This window comes from Panthera onca, chromosome B1 (assembly GCF_046562875.1).
Source record: "Panthera onca isolate mPanOnc1 chromosome B1, mPanOnc1 haplotype 2, whole genome shotgun sequence".
Taxonomy (NCBI): Eukaryota; Metazoa; Chordata; class Mammalia; order Carnivora; family Felidae; genus Panthera; species Panthera onca.
Window position 1 is genome coordinate 124,715,598 of NC_138342.1, and position 17,610 is coordinate 124,733,207.

The 17,610-nt window shown below is 38.0% G+C and overlaps 1 protein-coding gene across 6 annotated transcripts in view; it reads right to left on the reverse strand.

The window, feature by feature from the left end:
• TTC29 (tetratricopeptide repeat domain 29) overlaps window positions 1-17,610 on the reverse strand; it is a 669,793-nt gene that overhangs the window by 256,766 nt on the left and 395,417 nt on the right. For 5 of the 6 annotated variants that reach the window (XM_060654018.3, XM_060654019.3, XM_060654022.3 and 2 more), the window contains exon 4: window positions 7,876-7,966. The exons of the other annotated variant lie outside the window; for it this stretch is intronic. The gene's annotated coding sequence lies outside the window, so the exon portion shown is untranslated. The remainder of the gene's footprint in view (window positions 1-7,875; window positions 7,967-17,610) is intronic. 6 annotated transcript variants of the gene reach the window in all.

Here is a 17,610-nt window from a genome sequence, read left to right on the forward strand (position 1 = left end):
GTTTTTGAACTACACATTCTCAAATTGTTTGGCAAGATTCTGTAAAATGCAAGAGAGCTGGAAAAGGAGAAGCAACAGGCTGAAGGCATGATACTCAGTCATACTAATGTTAGGAAAGCACATTTTAAAATTAAGGGTATAGGAAATAATTGCCTGAAAATCATCAACATCTAAGAAGCTTGGAAAGCCTTTAGGATCCGGCTTGAAAATCTTTTACCTGTCTTGACATCTAATGTATATTATCTTGGTTTTAAATTCAGTTTTAATTGTTTTTTTTTTCTCACTCAATGTGTGCAAACCACATTGTTTTTAATGCCAAAGTATACAGAGAACTTTCTTTTATAATGTCTTATAAATATTAGTTGTTATTAAAACTTATTTCCCCATTTTTTTCAGTGTTTTTATACTCTGAATTCTGTTTGCTGCATTCTGTTTTCTCAGACAGCTAAATCTGCCAATTAAAAAAAGTGCCATTTGAATTTGAACATACTTTATATGCTTTTTGCTAATTTTACTCATTTTGTGCCTCCACACACTGGATAAAACTACAATGACAATGTTTTCTACAAGTGTAGGCAAATTTCAACAAAATAATATGCTTTAACAGTTGTCACATCTTTCAAAAGCTTAATTATGTGTGCACATCATAATAAAAATATATGTGTATATACATATCTGCTTATATGTATATAAATATCATTTTAAGATATTAAGAGGCATATCAATATTTTTCCAATTCAATTCAGAAGTGAAATTTCCCATTTTCCAAGGACAAAGATCTAACTGTATACACAAGGGGAATTCTAAATTCATGAACAAAACATATATTCTATATGTATCGAATATATGTAAGCATATTTTATATATAAGCATATTATATATTTACATATAGATTATATATTCTATAGAATATATATATTATATAGATGAGATCATGTGATCTCATGATCTTTTTACGTAGGGGCACCTGGGTGGCTCACTTGGTTGAATGTCTGACTCTTGATTTTGGCTCAAGTCATGATTTCATGGTTCGTGAGTTCAAGCCCCGTGTCAGGCTCTGTGCTGACAGCACAGATACTGCTTATGATTCTCTCTCTCCTCTCTCTTCCCCTCCTCTGCTCGTGCTTGCTCTCTTTCTCAAAATAAATAAATAAACATTAAAAAAAATGTGTAAGTAACATAGAGGACCACAAGGAAAAACAGAAAGTCAGTGAACCAAAAACATACCCAGGAAGAAAGCATTTTGAATATTATAAAAAAAAGTTTTAAAAATAATAACTTCAGGGGCGCCTGGGTGGCGCAGTCGGTTGAGCGTCCGACTTCAGCCAGGTCACGATCTCGCGGTCCGTGAGTTCGAGCCCCGCGTCAGGCTCTGGGCTGATGGCTCGGAGCCTGGAGCCTGTTTCCGATTCTGTGTCTCCCTCTCCCTCTGCCCCTCCCCCGTTCATGCTCTGTCTCTCTCTGTCCCAAAAATAAAAAAATAAAAAAAAAAAATAATAATAATAATAACTTCAGTGGTTCTATGAACAATTTTAACAATATATATAAGCATATAAACATATTATATATTATATTGAATATAATAATATTTTTCAAAGATTGTTTTAAATAAGATGATAAATATCACATTTGGTAAAATTCTGTAACTTCCAGTTCAGTCTCATACTAAAATAACTTTATTAAATAAAAGTATAAATAAAAGCTGAATTAGACATAACAAAAAAATATGGAGTAGCAGTCCTATGCACTAAATTTGAAAGTCTAAATCCATTCATCCATCCAACCAACCATTCATCTATCTATCCATCCATTCATCACTTCAGTAGGCCAGGTAGTCTGTTAGAGTAGGAATACAAAGATAAATCATGTTCTCAGTGAACTCACAGCCTAGGAATCAAGACAGACATGCAAAAGAGACAACTATTTCTTTGTTTTCAAGCTCTGTGACCCATCTGCACCTGCATCAGAAAGAACTGGACTGATGTCCTTTTCTTCTCAATCACTTAAGTCCTAGCCATCCCATTCTGGTCCCCAGGCTGTGCCTAATCCTCTCTGCTCCTGACTCATTCAGCCTCACATTCTGCACTCAGATCTAATTCTCCTCTAGTACTGACCTCAGGACACCCAGGCATTCACACCCCATGAGTTATGTTCCTTCAGCCAGTTTGCATAACCAATTATTCTAATGGGACCTGGTACAGCACAGACCATCATGGCCAACGTGCCTCCCTGGATCATCCAGTCCTACGGAAATCTACAGTACCACATGATAAGTGCTATAAAATAACATCACCTTGGGTGCCTTGAGGAGGGACTATGCAGCTTCCCAGGACTGAGTGGAAGTTTGACAGCTACAAAACACTTTATAGAGAATAATGTTTGAAATGTAATTTTGAGTCTCGAAAAATGAGTAGAGGTGTGCCAGGTATACAGAGAATACAATGGCAGAAAACCTTAGCTCTTTAGATTCACATGAATTCTAGAATATAGGGGCACAGAGGTGTGGAAGATGAAGTCATCCCCAAACAACATAGCAATATAAAAATCTGAGCTCCAACCAAGGCAATGAAAAACTGAGCACACAATAATACATTCATCAGTTTAGTATATTTGGGATTATAATTGGAACAGATATTGATTTTATAGTATTAGTTATAGTCAGGACAGGGAAAATTATGAATGTTCCTCAAGAAGAGTGAAATAAAGTAAAAAGGGCATCAGTTCTTTATGGGTGAAACTGGTTACTTACAGGAACATTCTACAAAGAACCTTGGTTGATCTGACTCCAAAGATTCTCTCCTAAATTATTATTTTAGCTTTCTTTCCTCTTATCCCATGCTTAACAATAATATGTATAATTTCCTTCTCTTTGTAGAGTTTCCTAAATGGACGGAAATTGTGTTTTGGTTAACCAACCATGAATATTTAGGTTATCCTTGAAATTATATTCTCACTACAAATAAATTAATATATTCCCACTACAAATGCACTGGCATTTGGCTTATGTGTCAGCATGTGTCTTTAGTTATTTTGTGTTTACTAAGGTTGTTCACCACTTGATATGCTGTAGTCATGGTTCTGGATTTTCAAAACTGAGGAACAGGTCTTTGACTAGAGTAATCCATCCAGAAAGAGTCATCTTATGAAGGCCAGGTTAGTGACCATTGACTTCTCTTGGTAATTACCCCCATCTTGACCCTCTTTATTACAAAAGTAATTATGGTTCTATGTGATTTATTCAAAATTTTTAAGTAGGGCCACATGGGTGGCTCAGTTGGTTGAGTGTCTGACTCTTGATTTTGGCTCAAGTCATGATCTCATGGTTCGTGAGTTCGAGCCCCGTGTCAGGCTCTGTGCTGACAGCACAGATACTGCTTATGATTCTCTCTCTCCTCCTCTCTCTGCCCCTCCCCTGCTCATGCTTGCTGTCTCTCTTTCTCAAAATAAATAAACATTAAAAAAATTTTAAGTAACATAAGGGACCACAAGGGAAAATAGAAAGTCAGTGAACCAAAAACATACCCAGGAAGGAAGAATTTTGAATATTATAAAACAAAGTTTTAAGAATAACAATTTCAGAAGACCATGGGGGAAGGGAAGGGGGGAAAATAGTTAAAAACAGAGAGGGAGGGAGGCAAACCATAAGAGACTCTTAAATACAGAGAATAAACTGAGGGTGGATTGGGGAGGGCACTTGTTGGGATGAGCACTGGGTGTTGCATGTAAGCGATGAATGATGGGAATCACCCCAAAAACCAAGAGCACACTTTACACACTGTATGTTAGCCAATTTGACAATGAATTATATTAAAAAATAATAATTTCAGTGGCTCTTTGAACAATGTTAGCTGTAACATCTTTACATTTTTTCTAGGATAATCAGATAACTGAGAATATCTTATGCATCACAGTGGCCGTGAGAATGCACCTCAGAGACCATTGACTTGACTACAGGGTGTGTAATTAACCAAGGGTACCAGCTACTGTGTTTTGAAATTTGTGGTTCCACACCTCCCAGAGATCATTCCCAGCCAATGACTGTGTGCAGAAGAAGTACTAAAGCAAACCCATTCTTGAGAGACACTGACTTCTCTGAAGGCCAACTTTGGCTTAAGGATTCCCTGTTGTTTCCCCAAACCTTCTATCAGTCTAGGGTACTTCCACCAAACCTCTCTCTCTCTCCTTTATTTGAGATCAGAACTGCATCAGAGTCTGATGGCTCTCTTAGCCTTCTCTAGCTCCCTCCCTATTTTCTCTCAAAGAAGCATTTCTTCAAATAAAATCCTTGCATATTACCTACCTCATCTTTGCATCACCTTCTGAAGGACCCTGAACAACACTTCTAAAAATTTTGCTAAATTCTCTTCAACATTTTATGCCATGGTACAAAAGGTAAGAATTCCAACTGGGCTAATCCTCCCAGTGGGCAGAATATTGAATGGTATATCTTCTTGTCCACTTTACCCAGATGGAGGAAGTGTTTGAGGAAAGAGTCCATGCTGATATATGGGTATTATCTATTAGTTTTCCTGAAAGATCAGAGACATGGGAAAAGCAAGATTGCTGACATGGAAGTTTGGATAAGAGTTATATGGGTAGGAGCACCTGGGTGGCTCAGTCGGTTAAGCGATTTTTGGTTTCAGTTCAGGTCGTGATCTCACAGTTCATGGATTCAAGCCCTGTGATGGGCTACGCGCTGACAGTACAGAGCCTTCTTGGGATTCTCTCTCTCCCCCTCTCTCTGTGCACCCCCCTGCTCACTCACTGTCTCTCAAAAAATAAACATTAAAAAAAAAAGAGTCTGGATAGACTACTTTGAATAGACCCAGAGTAGATAAAAGAGTCTCTTAACAGTCAGGTAGACTTTCCTGCTCAGTGGAGGTAAATTTATTCTAGAGCTTACTCAATGGTTTATGAGCAACATGATCATATTGGTAGGAAAGGAAGGAACACATGGATAGGCACAGTAACGAGCATTTTCCCACCCCACAGATGACCTAGTTTTTGCTACTGCTGAGAGCCCATTTTGCAAGTAGCAATAAATAACCCCATGTTCCTGATTGGATACCATATTCTAGAAGGACCAATCTACTAGCTAATAGCATGCTGGTTATACTATATCCCCTCCATCACAGAGGAGGCAGTATTTTGTCCTAACTAGAACAGACATGTATTCTGTATATATATTTGCCTTCCCTGTTGGCTATGCTTCTGACAGCATCACCACCTATGGACTTATAAATGCCTTATTTATGGCTACAATGCAAATGGCTTCTCGGGGATGAAACAAGGGAGTTTGTTGATACTCATGGTTTAACTGCTTTTACACATAATCTATTATCCATAAGATCCTGACCTTATAAAAGGAAACAAATGAAGACTTAGAGCTCCAGCTGACACACACTACTTTCTAAGTTTGGGATGTTGTGCTGTAGGATACAGTATGTACTCTGAAACAAGAATCAATGTATGGTGCTGTTTCCCAGAGCCAGGATACTTAGGTCCAAGAACACAGAGAATAGGGATGGTACTGCTTGGTACACCTAATATCCCATTTGCAAAACTTTACTTCTTAACAACACAACTCTAGGATGTACTGAGATACAGCTCCTTAGTACCAAAGGGAGAAATGATTCTACCAAGGGACACATTTTGTTTCCATTGAGTTAGAGTAGCTAAGACTGTTATCTGGTATTTTGGTTTCTTCATAATGGTTATAATATTGATTAGATGGTTGATCTTGCCTACCAAGAAAAAAGGAGAAATAAGGATGAAACCAAGGGGAGCCTTGGCGAGGATTGCCTTCCAGAACCTCTGTGTCTAATAGTTAAAGTTATTAGAAGACCCAACAATCTCAAATATTTGGAAACACCAAGGACTTGTATCCACTTGGAATGCATTTTTAAGTTATTCCAAGACATAAACTGATTAAATCGAAAAAAATAAAAGATAAAATAAAAAGAAAATGTACAGTGGAGAGGAAAATTGTATATACTTTTATATAATCGTGCATGACAAGTTGTAGAAATAAACAAACTTTCATCTACCTAAAATATTGACATGAAATCATACCAGAACTTGAGCATGATGGATATTACTGAACAATCTTGGATCTGTAACACGCAATATTTTTGGTTGACTCCTTTTGGGTATGGAATGACCATTACTTTCGTTGTACAAATGAGAACTGTATTACGGAGGGTAGTAACTTTTCTTTTTAAAATATGTGTAAGTATAGGAATACTGGTGTACGTTGACAGTGGGCAGCCCGAATGGTAGGTCATAATGGGAATTTGTCATTCTGTTTTAGTCATTCTGCTTCTGAACCTTCTACTCATATTTTAGGAAACCTTGTAAGCTATAAGAAGTTCACTTCCGGGTACAGAAGCTCAGTATGCCAAAACATTACTTTCTGAGACTCCTTTGCAATGAGCGTACTGATACACTGCCAGTGTCAGCCAATTAGAGACATCTGCTTCAGACTTTGAACCACAAGTGACTCATGCAAACACATAACGATCATGCAGAAAATGGCAAGGCTGAGAGTAGTGATAGTGATTATGTTGTTTTCAGAGGCAGCACTGTCTAGAGCCCAGGGCCAACACTGATAGATTTAGAAGTCCAAGGTGGGGCATCTGTGCCCACAGAGTCTCCCTGGCACTAGTTACGAGGCAGGATTTGGAGTATTGTTCAAGGATTCATGTTTGGTCTCCACTCTGTGAATATTCTGTAAAAGATCAAATATGATTTTAACAAAATTTTGTCTGACTGTAATAGACAGAGCTAATTTTTGTAATTGAGACCTTTTTGCCATTGAGAATATGATTAATACTCTGTTTTGTGAATAGGTAATTTGAGAGCCTTTTGGCTCTTACTGCCCAAAGTAGCCTGTGTTGCCTTTATGTGCCTTCAAGATCAGCCCCAACCTGCTAGATACTGACCCTACTGTTTGAATAATTTGTTTCAGGCCTGGTTAGGATTAGCTCTGCCTCTAGAGCTTTGTGAAGCTACACACAGATGTGCACCATGTATTCAGTTCTTCCATATTGCTTCAGTTTTCCCAGCTAATAAGCAGCAGACCTGGTATTTATTTAGACTTTGTGACTCCAAAGTCCTTGCTCCTAATCATCACCTCCTACTGACTTTAGCTACATCTCACAGATGGGAATGGTCCCTTTGAAGGTGAGTGGCCTCCTCGAGACTCTTCCAAATCATGTCATTATATAGTCTCCATATAATCTGACAGACTACCACCTACTGACAATAGCATTCATGTTGATTAGCAAGCTATACTATTAAAACTTCTTCTAATATCATCCACATTAACTATCCTGCACCTTTCACTTCATCAATGTACCCCTCATATCTTAGCACTTGCCCTATATAAGTGTATCTTTTACTAACTTCCTCTCCCCAGAAAGAACAGAATTGTCCTGGCATCCTCTTCAGCCTGGGTCCCACCAATGGAATTACCGCTCCTTCCGCTTCCTTCCATCTCAAACTCCTGGTATACTTTCTCAGGGCTCAGGTTGGTCCTCTATCAATCCATACAACTGGAATAATGTAACACTTTATAGTTTATCTAGAATTCCATGTCTTAACTTGGGTGATTAACAAAGGAACAATTAGAGAAAGCTCATTGAATTGGAAAAAGATAATGACTCCAGAATTCCTGACTCCAGACTTCATGGGCACTCCAGTAAGTGATTTTCCCATATTTTTTGCAGCTCCACATTTTCCTCTCTTCTGATTCCAGAATTGTTTTTGAAATGGCAGCTGTCTTTGTGAAAAGAAGAAACCTTTAAAGGTGCAGAAGGATATTTGATGAGGCTGTTTTAACTGAATAAAAGCTTACCACAAATACAATTTACTTACTTTATGCACTTAATTCTGTATGAAATTCATAGGTAGGAGGCATATTTTATAAAAGCAGAATCTTGCTGGGTTGATGAATCTTGCTGGTTTCCTAACAGAAAAAAATGGGTGTCTCACTTGAAATACATAAGCTTTGAAAATTCTCCAAATCATTTCTCCTTTTTTTAAACATTCAGATTGAAAGATGAGATGGAGACAGGAGTGCTGTTGATGATCAAATGAACGACCATTGCAAGCATTCTCAGTAGATAGAGCTCATCCTGAAAGTCATTAAACACATAAATGCTGGAAGAGAACATCAGTGTCATGTTTCATTGCTCCAACAACACATAGAAGGAAGAGTAAAGTATTTTTTAAAAACTTGATACCCAAATTGTTTATTTCAGCATTTCCATTTTACCCTTCATTACCTTTTGTTCCAGAGACAAAAAGTTGAAAATCATGATAGAAAATTGCAGATGTTTTCCAATAGCTCATTATTATAAATATGGATGAAATTCATAATAAAAATATTTTTCATTTTTTCTCCTGCTGGTGTAACCAAAACTATCCAAGCAGATGATTAGTTAATAAAGTAAAGAGCAATGTATACAGTCAGTTCATAGCAGGCTACAGGTACCAAGGAGGATGAATCAAAAGGTTTGAAAACAGTGACAGGAGGAGGTTGTCAAGTGAAACTCTGAGCTGTAAAAATCAACACTCATAAACAGACTAAGCATCCGTAAAAGTAGCCCATTGTGCAAAATGGCTTATGAGTGTTGCCTCTGAGAACTTGTGGCTGTAAAGACCTACTTGTGTTTTCTGAAAGTTGTGCTTATAATCAATTCCACCAAAATATAAGTTTCCCAGAAGAGAGAATGTCATGACTGATAAAAACAGCAGAAGGGTGTGCATGAGGAATAATTTGCCAAGTATCCAAAGCAGTCTCCAGAGAAGGTGGGTTGACTTCAATGGCCAGTTTCAGTTATCTAGCCAGAGACTTCCCTAGAGTAATGCAATATAGGTGGTCAAAGCCTGACAGACCCATCTTTTAAGGACATCTGATTCTTTTCTTATTCTGTGCTCAGGAATAGACTTTCTGATCGACATTTATTATCTACAGCGAAATGGGAAGTTATGTCTGAAGTTAACAGTCAGGATCTGTTGCTTTGTCAAATATAGATTCGAGCATAAACTGGCAAACTGATGCATAAACTAGTCTTTTAAGATTTTTGGTTTATGCAAATCAACTTCTACATCCTGATTATTTCTTGGCAAACTGGTAAGCATTTGTTTTTTGAATCTGTCAAGCTGTAAACTAGACACTGAGGTAGTGCTTCCACCAGACTGCCTTATGAAACTCTACAAAGACGCTGGCTTCAATATCTTTTTCTTGCCCCAATGAGTATTATAGCTATTCAATTGGTCTATGTTTCCAACCTGGAAAGACACAGGAGTCCAAATTAGGATGAAATTTACTACTGTAAACTTATACTCCAATCTTCATACAAAGAAGTATTATAAATTTAGGACTAAAATTATCACTGTAGAAACAAAACATTTTATAAGTACTATCATTTTCCTTCATAATCCTTTCAAAACAAGAAGGAATAAATAATTATAAGGTTTAAATCAGAGCTGGGAATTCTAAATAGTACATTTTATACTTGGCTATTCACCTTAGCAGACTAATATTAGAACAGAGTTTTGACTTTTTTTTTTAATTTTCAAGTGGGAATCTTATAATTCTTTCAGTTCTTTATCCCAATTATGAACTATCCACTTTTTATTCTTGTATTACTCTAAATTTACCCAACAGCATTAGTTATGCTCTTGCATATCACTTCTAAGCGCTGAAAATATGTTAAATGAGTCTCCACTCCAGTGGTCATTTGGACATTTTATTGTAGGGGGAGTGAGACACAAGTAGTAAATGAATAAACAAGGTGATTTTAGGATTATGAAGTAAGATAAAACAGGATAATATAATTCATGAGTGTGTGTGTGTGTGTGTGTGTGTGTGTGTGTGTACATGTGTTGGGGATGTTTGTTTAGAGTGGATTCTTAGAAAAGGCCTCCATGTAAAAGTGTCATTTGAGCTGAAATCGTGGAAGAGTCAGGCAGGGAGCTGGGGTGGGGTGGGGAGCATCATAGGTAGATGGAAAAGAACAGGCAAATCTCCAGAGGTGGGAGCAGAGTTGATATGTGGCTGTGTGGCAGACAGGCAACTCAGGTGCCTCCCTGTGACTACCTCTTTCTTGTGTTCACACCTTTGGATAATTCCTTTCTCTTGTGTGTATTATCTGTGACTTACTTCTAACCAATAAAATATGGCAAAAGTGTGAGAGGTCACTTCCATGATTATTTTTTGTAATATAAGATTTTATCTTGTCATCCAAGTCACTCCAGTCTCTCTCTCTGTCCCTCTCTCTCTCTGTTGTTGATTTTGAAAAAGTCACAGCCCGAAGAAACCAAATGCTCCCCAAAAAAACACACTAGTGAGAAAACAGATACCTCCTTAGTTGAGCCTTCAGATGAGAATTCAGCCCTGGACAGCCACTTGTTTTCATTCTATGGGACGCTAAGCACAGTCTTAGAGTCCCAACCCATAGAAACTATGAGATAATAGATGTGTTATCCTAGGTTGTAAGTTTGTAATGATTTGTTACAAAGCATAGAAAACTAACACATAGCCTGACAGTTAGAATACACATTTGGCTGGAGGGTAACAATCCAAGGGGAGAATGGGTACATATGAGGTGATGTAGAAGGGTGACTACATAGAACCTTTAGCCATGATAAGGAAATTAGATTTTATTACAAGCATGTTGCAAAATCATTGGAGAGATTTAAGCAAGAAAGTGGCATGATTTTTATGATGTGTTTAAACGTTTCCTGGCTACTTGTGAAAGATGGGCTATAGGAGGCCCAGAGTGGACAGGAAGACTTCTCAGTAGGCAGCTGCATTCATTAGACAAGGTGAGAGAATGAGGTGGCTCAGATTAGGGTAGAAGTGAAGTATGGTGAAAAAAAAGCCAGGAAAAATTTCAATGCAGCTACCAAATCCTAGACATTTGGATTTAGCAACTAGAAGGACAGTGATTTCTTTACTACAATGGAGTAATCTGAAAGAGGGTAAGTTGGGTTTCTAAGCTGGAACAGAGAGAGAGAAAATCCAGAGCATTGACATGTTAAATTAAGAGGTCTATGAGAGGGGCACCTGAGTGACTCAGTTGGTTGGCTCAGGTCATGATCTCATGGTTCGTGAGTTTGAGCCTCACATCAGGCTCACTGCTGTCAGCCTGTCAGTACAGAACCCACTTCGGATCATCTGTCCCCCTCCCCCTGCTTCTCCCCCACTTGCACTCTCCAAAAAATAAATAAATATTTTTAAAAAGAGGTCCATGAGATATTCTAGAGGAAGAGGTCAGGGATGCTATTGAACAAACAGGTCTGGAACTCAGTATTAGTGATATATATTTGGAAGAAAATGAAATACTGATTGCAATTAAAATCAAGAATGGGACGAAAATCATCAAAGAAGGAAGTGTTAGCAGGCTATGTAATAAGAAAGGAATTAAATAAATACATAAACTTTCTGTTGACACTGAATAGAGAACTGTGCTTTGTCAACATTTATACCAGTAGGCTATTATCACTATGTTCCACAACGTTCATAAAATACATATTTAATGTGCACTTAGTATTTACTTGGAATTTTGAGAATGGGAGTAACATGATAAAGTAAAACCAAGGTTGGCTAAAGTTCTACTGCAGCCTTCTTTGTGGGGAGCTCCTACCTGGGGTGAGATTTCACATTTCCCTCTCACCCCTACCCTGTTTCTATTTGAGCCATTGATTCAGTCCCAGTGAACTGACTCTGCTCATCTACCTTCATTCTTTACTGGTTTTATGTGGTCTCTTTGCTTCTAGCCTTCCAGCCATTAGTCATGTTTGTTTAAATAGCAATATTAATTTAGTAGTTAAAAATGATTGCTTTCAAAATAAAATTACCTAACGGGATACATTTAAACTATACCCTCTCTTACACTAGTTGTAGTGATGTTAACCCATGACAGCAATGGATTATGGTTACAGAGTCAAATAAACTGATAATAATAAACTAAGGTTATACAAAGGTGTGATTTGGTTAAAGGAAACAGAGATAATCCCCCACTAGGTTTTTACTGTAGGATTTCTCACTTCTCAAGAGTGACTTATCTTTCTTTCATGAGCCAAAAAATCCTGGAGCTTGCAAGTGCCTCAGGCAAGTGAGTTTGAAGGTCTTCCTCAAGACTGAATGAAAGATAATAATCAAAATCTAGGTCAAGATACTATTTATTCTATAGAGAATTGTTTAAGCTAATGCTTTAAATTTAAGTCAGAACACATTTTAATACATGATTCATACGATGCCTATCAGATATTCTTAATGACTGCACACATTGTAATCTCATTCGGACTGTTTTACTTTGAGGAATTTTCTAACATCAAGTAGTACAGCCATTAAATTATCATTACAAAGATATCAAACTTCCTTCATTGCATCTAACTATTTCTCAAGACACAGGTATGCAGTATGAGTCTGAAAGGTTTAGAAACTTCAATATAGTTTTCAGAGAGAGAATGAAAACAAAGGGTTTGTACAAAAAAGAGAGCGCGAGAGAGAATGAAACAGAATAGAAAAAGTGGAAAGGAAAAGGAATCTAGTCTGATCCATGACAAGAAAAGTTTACTTTTGGAGAACCGGAAGGAAGCCATTGCTAGTTATCATCAGCAATAGCACAGGCATAACCATAACCATAAAATAGAGGAAGTGAAAAAAATTTGAGAAGGATACAACAAAAATTTTTAAAGTGGTAAAAAATTGGTGGGGAATAAAAATAATTATCCATCATACATACTTTTCTTTGTTTTTTGAGAGAGAGAGAGAAGAGAGAGAGAGAGAGAGAGCAAGTGGGAAGGGGCAGAGAGAGGGAGATACAGAATCTTAAGCAGGCTCCATGCTTAGCACAGAGCCTTAGCACATGGGGCTTGATCTCACAACCATGAGATCATGACCTGAGCCAAAATCAAGAGTCTAATGCTTAACTGACTGTGCCCTGATTCACCACACATACTTTTCTATGGGAGAAATTAAGCTATATTGCATATGCTCTACATTTCAACAAAAGCATTCTAGTTTGTACTATATACCAAGTGAACACTGGCATTTAAGAGTATGTAAATGTAAGTGTATGTTAATGTAAACATAAAGTACTTTACTCTGAAAGTTTCCTCGTATTATCAATTCATTCATAGAGTTGGTTATGATTTCTGGTTCCATATGAAGAAGTATACATCATAGCATTAATGAGATTAGGATACAGTCAAAGTGAGTACCAAAAAATTCAGAGATAGCTAGCTGCCTTGTTAATATCAAGAAAACAAGAAAACAGATCAAAATTGCACTCTCTGGCTGAGGACTTCATATAACAACCGGACTATCTGGAAGAAAACAATAAAGTGTTAAAAGAGGTAGAAATAGCGTGTTTGAGTTCTATTAGAATAAGAGTTATCGGGGCGCCTGGGTGGCTCAGTCCGTTAAGCGTCCGACTTCAGCTCAGGTCACGATCTCACGGTCTGTGAGTTCGAGCCCCGCGTCGGGCTCTGGGCTGATGGCTCAGAGCCTGGAGCCTGCTTCCGATTCTGTGTCTCCCTCTCTCTCTGCCCCTCCCCCGTTCATGCTCTGTCTCTCTCTGTCTCAAAAATAAATAAATTTTAAAAAAAGTTAAAAAAAAAAAAAGAATAAGAGTTATCACTTGCATATTCTGAAGTCTACAGATGCTAAGGAGGTGGATTGGAGAACCAGGGCTCTGAACTGTGGGAGGAGGGAGTTATTTACAGTAAAGTTCACATACTCAGCAGTGAACTTGGAAGAGAAGGCCTCTTCTGATTAGTCCCTGAAAACAAGGAGAGTGAAGGATGGCAGTGGTAACTGGCTAGTGGTCTATAGGGAGGTCAGATCGCATGAAGGAGCAAAGGATTAATGACAGCAAGGCCAGGTTTCTGATTCTGTTTTATGACCCCAAATTTCACTGAACTTCCAGTCAACTTTCTCATAAAATGATGACTAATGGTCACAAGGAGGTTAGATGGGTAAGAATTCTTAGTTGCTAATGAATTTCCACAACTTCCAGTGGCTCACTGGAAGTTTTCTAGGCAAATGGGAAATCATCCAGTCCGAATTACAATCGAAGGATTGAGGTCCAAAGAGATGAAATGATCATCCGGCCAAAAGTGAAGGCAGAATAACACAGGTCAACCAACTCTAAAAAAGTCAGGCCTTTCTCCAACACACTACAATAAAGGCACAGTGTCATCTCTCCTTCAGAGACAAGATGGATTACTGAAATTTACAAGTAAGCCCTGAACTTCCTTTTCAGCTAAAATGTCCAACTTTCCTCTGGCAAAATCAGAGTAAATCACAAAGAAATAATAGAACCCAAACGATTTAAGTTTCATCTCCTTTTATTTCCTCTTTGATTTCTTATGGAGTTGCAAATGAGCAATGAAAGGGCCAAAAGTAAGAAAGGAGAAAAAGAAAAGGATATAGAAAATCCACAAAGTGATTAGTCAGCCCCAACGTAGCTGAGGATTAATACTAACATATTTATTTGGTATAGATTAAAAGCCCTCACTACATTCTAAAATATCAAAGAACCCAAGTGAATCTGGACCTGGCAGAACAATTTCTCTGGAATATAATGACTTGCCAGTTTCTCCCAGAATCCATTGAAGCTTATTATACGAAACTGAGGCACTATTCCTCCTATCACTAAAGGTATAATTGTAACTGAAAATATAAATGGACTACTGGTGAGACGTTCCTGAGCATCATTTGCTTGCCTTCCCATCTTCTGCACTGGACAAGGACAGGAAGGAAACAGAAGATCTTTAGATGGAGTAGAGAAAGAGAGTATTCCTTTGCACTTTTGAGCACGTGCACACATACAGCATGCTCCTGAGGAGTAATCAGGCAGTTTCTTTCTGAAGAGTTGTCATTCAACCCACACCAAACTATACAAATGTCAAAGGGTCAAAGTCCTGGAGAGAGTTTTCCTGAGGTGGCTAAGCTCACCTCCACCACCTTTCCTGGGCTCACAGCCTCATTTATGGTGTGCTAGAAAGCCTCTGTAGCCAGTGAGTCCATCCTCCTGGATTCTATTTTATCTCAGCTTCCCAATCCCAGATGATCCTAGTCCTTTGGTCTCTAAAACCATTTTTTCTCATCCTTCCAGGTGACTGTTCCCTTGACCCACGCTCTACCCATAGTTATGTCATTTTCTCCCACCTTATTTCCCTTGCTAGTAGTGAGTAGGAGAAATTTTCTAAATTTGAGAGCAATGAACAGAGGGAGCTAAGGAAGAGGAAGACACCCCCATAGGGGTCTGGCCTAAAGGTAGAATATCTAAAAAATCACCCTACCTTCCTACAAAGGTGAATCTTCTGGTGGATCATCTCCTGTATCTTTGAGTGTGTCCTTCCTGACTGTTTTGGGTGCAGATTCTAGGAAGGATGGGCAGAATATAAGAGTAGAAAGTCAATTATTCCCCTCAGACAATCCATTTTTTGGGTGTTGCTGCATGAATTTAAGTTCTTTTTGTTGAAAACCTCTATGTGTCAGTTTATTAGGATGGTGTTGTATAAGTTGGTATCAACTCCATTAGCAAAAAGAAAGATACCAGATTTTATTTGCCTTGAAGATATGGTAAAGTTAAATACCCCTTATTCAGACCCCCTCGGGAACACGAGGTCAAAGACACCACTGTGTTTTTTAGGCTCCCAAGGGGAGGAGGTGCAAAGTGGAGGCTGAAATTCAGCCCATTTCCACTTGCCTTCTGTGGGCCCTAAACAGGGCTGCAATCCCTGAAGGGAGGATGACTTCTTTATAATTCCTTTCTCTTTTGGTAGTGCCTGAACCTGGGAAATTACTTTTCTTTATTTTTTTTCTCTCTAAAGGAGAAGCTAGGTTTGATCACTTAACAAGTGTACAGTGTATGGAAGGTGCAAGATTAGTAACTTAGTTCAGACATTAGGAGTAAAGAGGCTGAGTGAGATCAACAGCAAGGGTTTTAAAAAGTCCCTCATCACCTCAGTAGGAATAAACATGGAATGGATGCTCACTGTGAACCAGGCACCGCCCTGAGCACTTTTTCATGTCATATATCATAAGATATCTTCAACAACTTAATGAGAGAGCTGCCATTATTATTTCCTCTTTTAGAGGTGAGATCATGAAGCCACTGCATTTTACTCGAAGTTTGGTTGCCCAGTCTCAGAAGAGATTATATTTGTTTGTTTGTTTTTAAGACTAACACTGTAAAAAATAGTATCTTGCTGCCATGAAATGGTGGTACCATGGTGAGGATCAAAAAGTCATTTATTTTATGACAAGTTATGAAATAAATGACACTCTTGGATCTTTATGTTTTTCATAAGTGTCCCACCTTTACCTTGCCATTTTGTGCTTTTCTGGGGGGCACCTAAAGTGTACTGCATGTGCATATTTTAGACACCTTGAGTGCATATCAAACATAAAACACAACATGACAGTCTTAGAACAGAGATGCTTGCAGATCAGTTATCCATTATTACCTTTGCCCTTTTAATCCAAATTCCTTCTTCTAGTTCCATGCTGAGAAGTGTGGTACTTAAAAGATAACCTTACCTATCAAGTATTTATTATATTTATCTTTTCACTTCCATTCTTCTAGTTTAAAATAAATATTCTCACGTATTTTTTTTTCTTTCTAGGGTTGTGATAATTAATTTTATGTATCAACTTGATTAGGCCACAGTGCCCCCATATTTGGTCAGAGACCAGTCTAGGCATTGCTGTGAAGGTATTTTTTTTAGGTGAGATTAATGTTTAAATCGGTAATCTTTGAGTAAAGAACATATGTGAGAAGACTGAAGTCCCTGGAGGAAGAAGGAATTCTGCCTCTGGTCTGCCTTAGGACTTGAGCTGCACCATCAACTCTTCCCTGGCTCTCCAGCCTTCTGGCCTGCCCTGTGGAATCCCCCACAATTGTAGGAGCCAAGAAATCTCCTTAAAATAAATCTATCTCTGTCCTTCTGTCTCTCCCTCTTTCTCTCTCTGTTTCTCTCTATATACATACACATACACACACACACACACACACACACACACACACACACACACACACCCTAGGGGTTCTATTTCTCTAGAGAACACTGACTAACACAGGTTTTCAGCTCTGGCCTGGTATATATGCTGTCATGTTATTGCTTACTCTTGCTTTCATTAAGACGACCACTAAAATTCCAATGGAGGCCATGTCCACATTTCTTATAAGTTGTGTGAATATAAGCATCTCTTATTAATTGCTGTTGATTAGCCAAAAGGCAAATATTTAATTAAACCTTGCGAGATAATAAAATTGCACATGAATTATCTATCTAAGAGCACACAGGTCTGTACATTTCATTAAGATGGTTTAACTAATAATCATGTCTCTTACACCTAGTCTTTGTTTGAGCAGGATGATTGTTTTCTGGTTGTTTTTTTTTTTTTCCCCCTAAAGTTCCCTAGAGAGACACTGCTGTTTTTTCCTAAAGTCATGTTTGTTGATTTGTATTTACTTTGCTTCTTATCTATGTCCCATTAGAAGCTCTGCTGATCACATCACAGATGAACACTTTTGTTTATTATACTTGAAACTGTATACTCAAGAGAAATCATTGACCGGATTG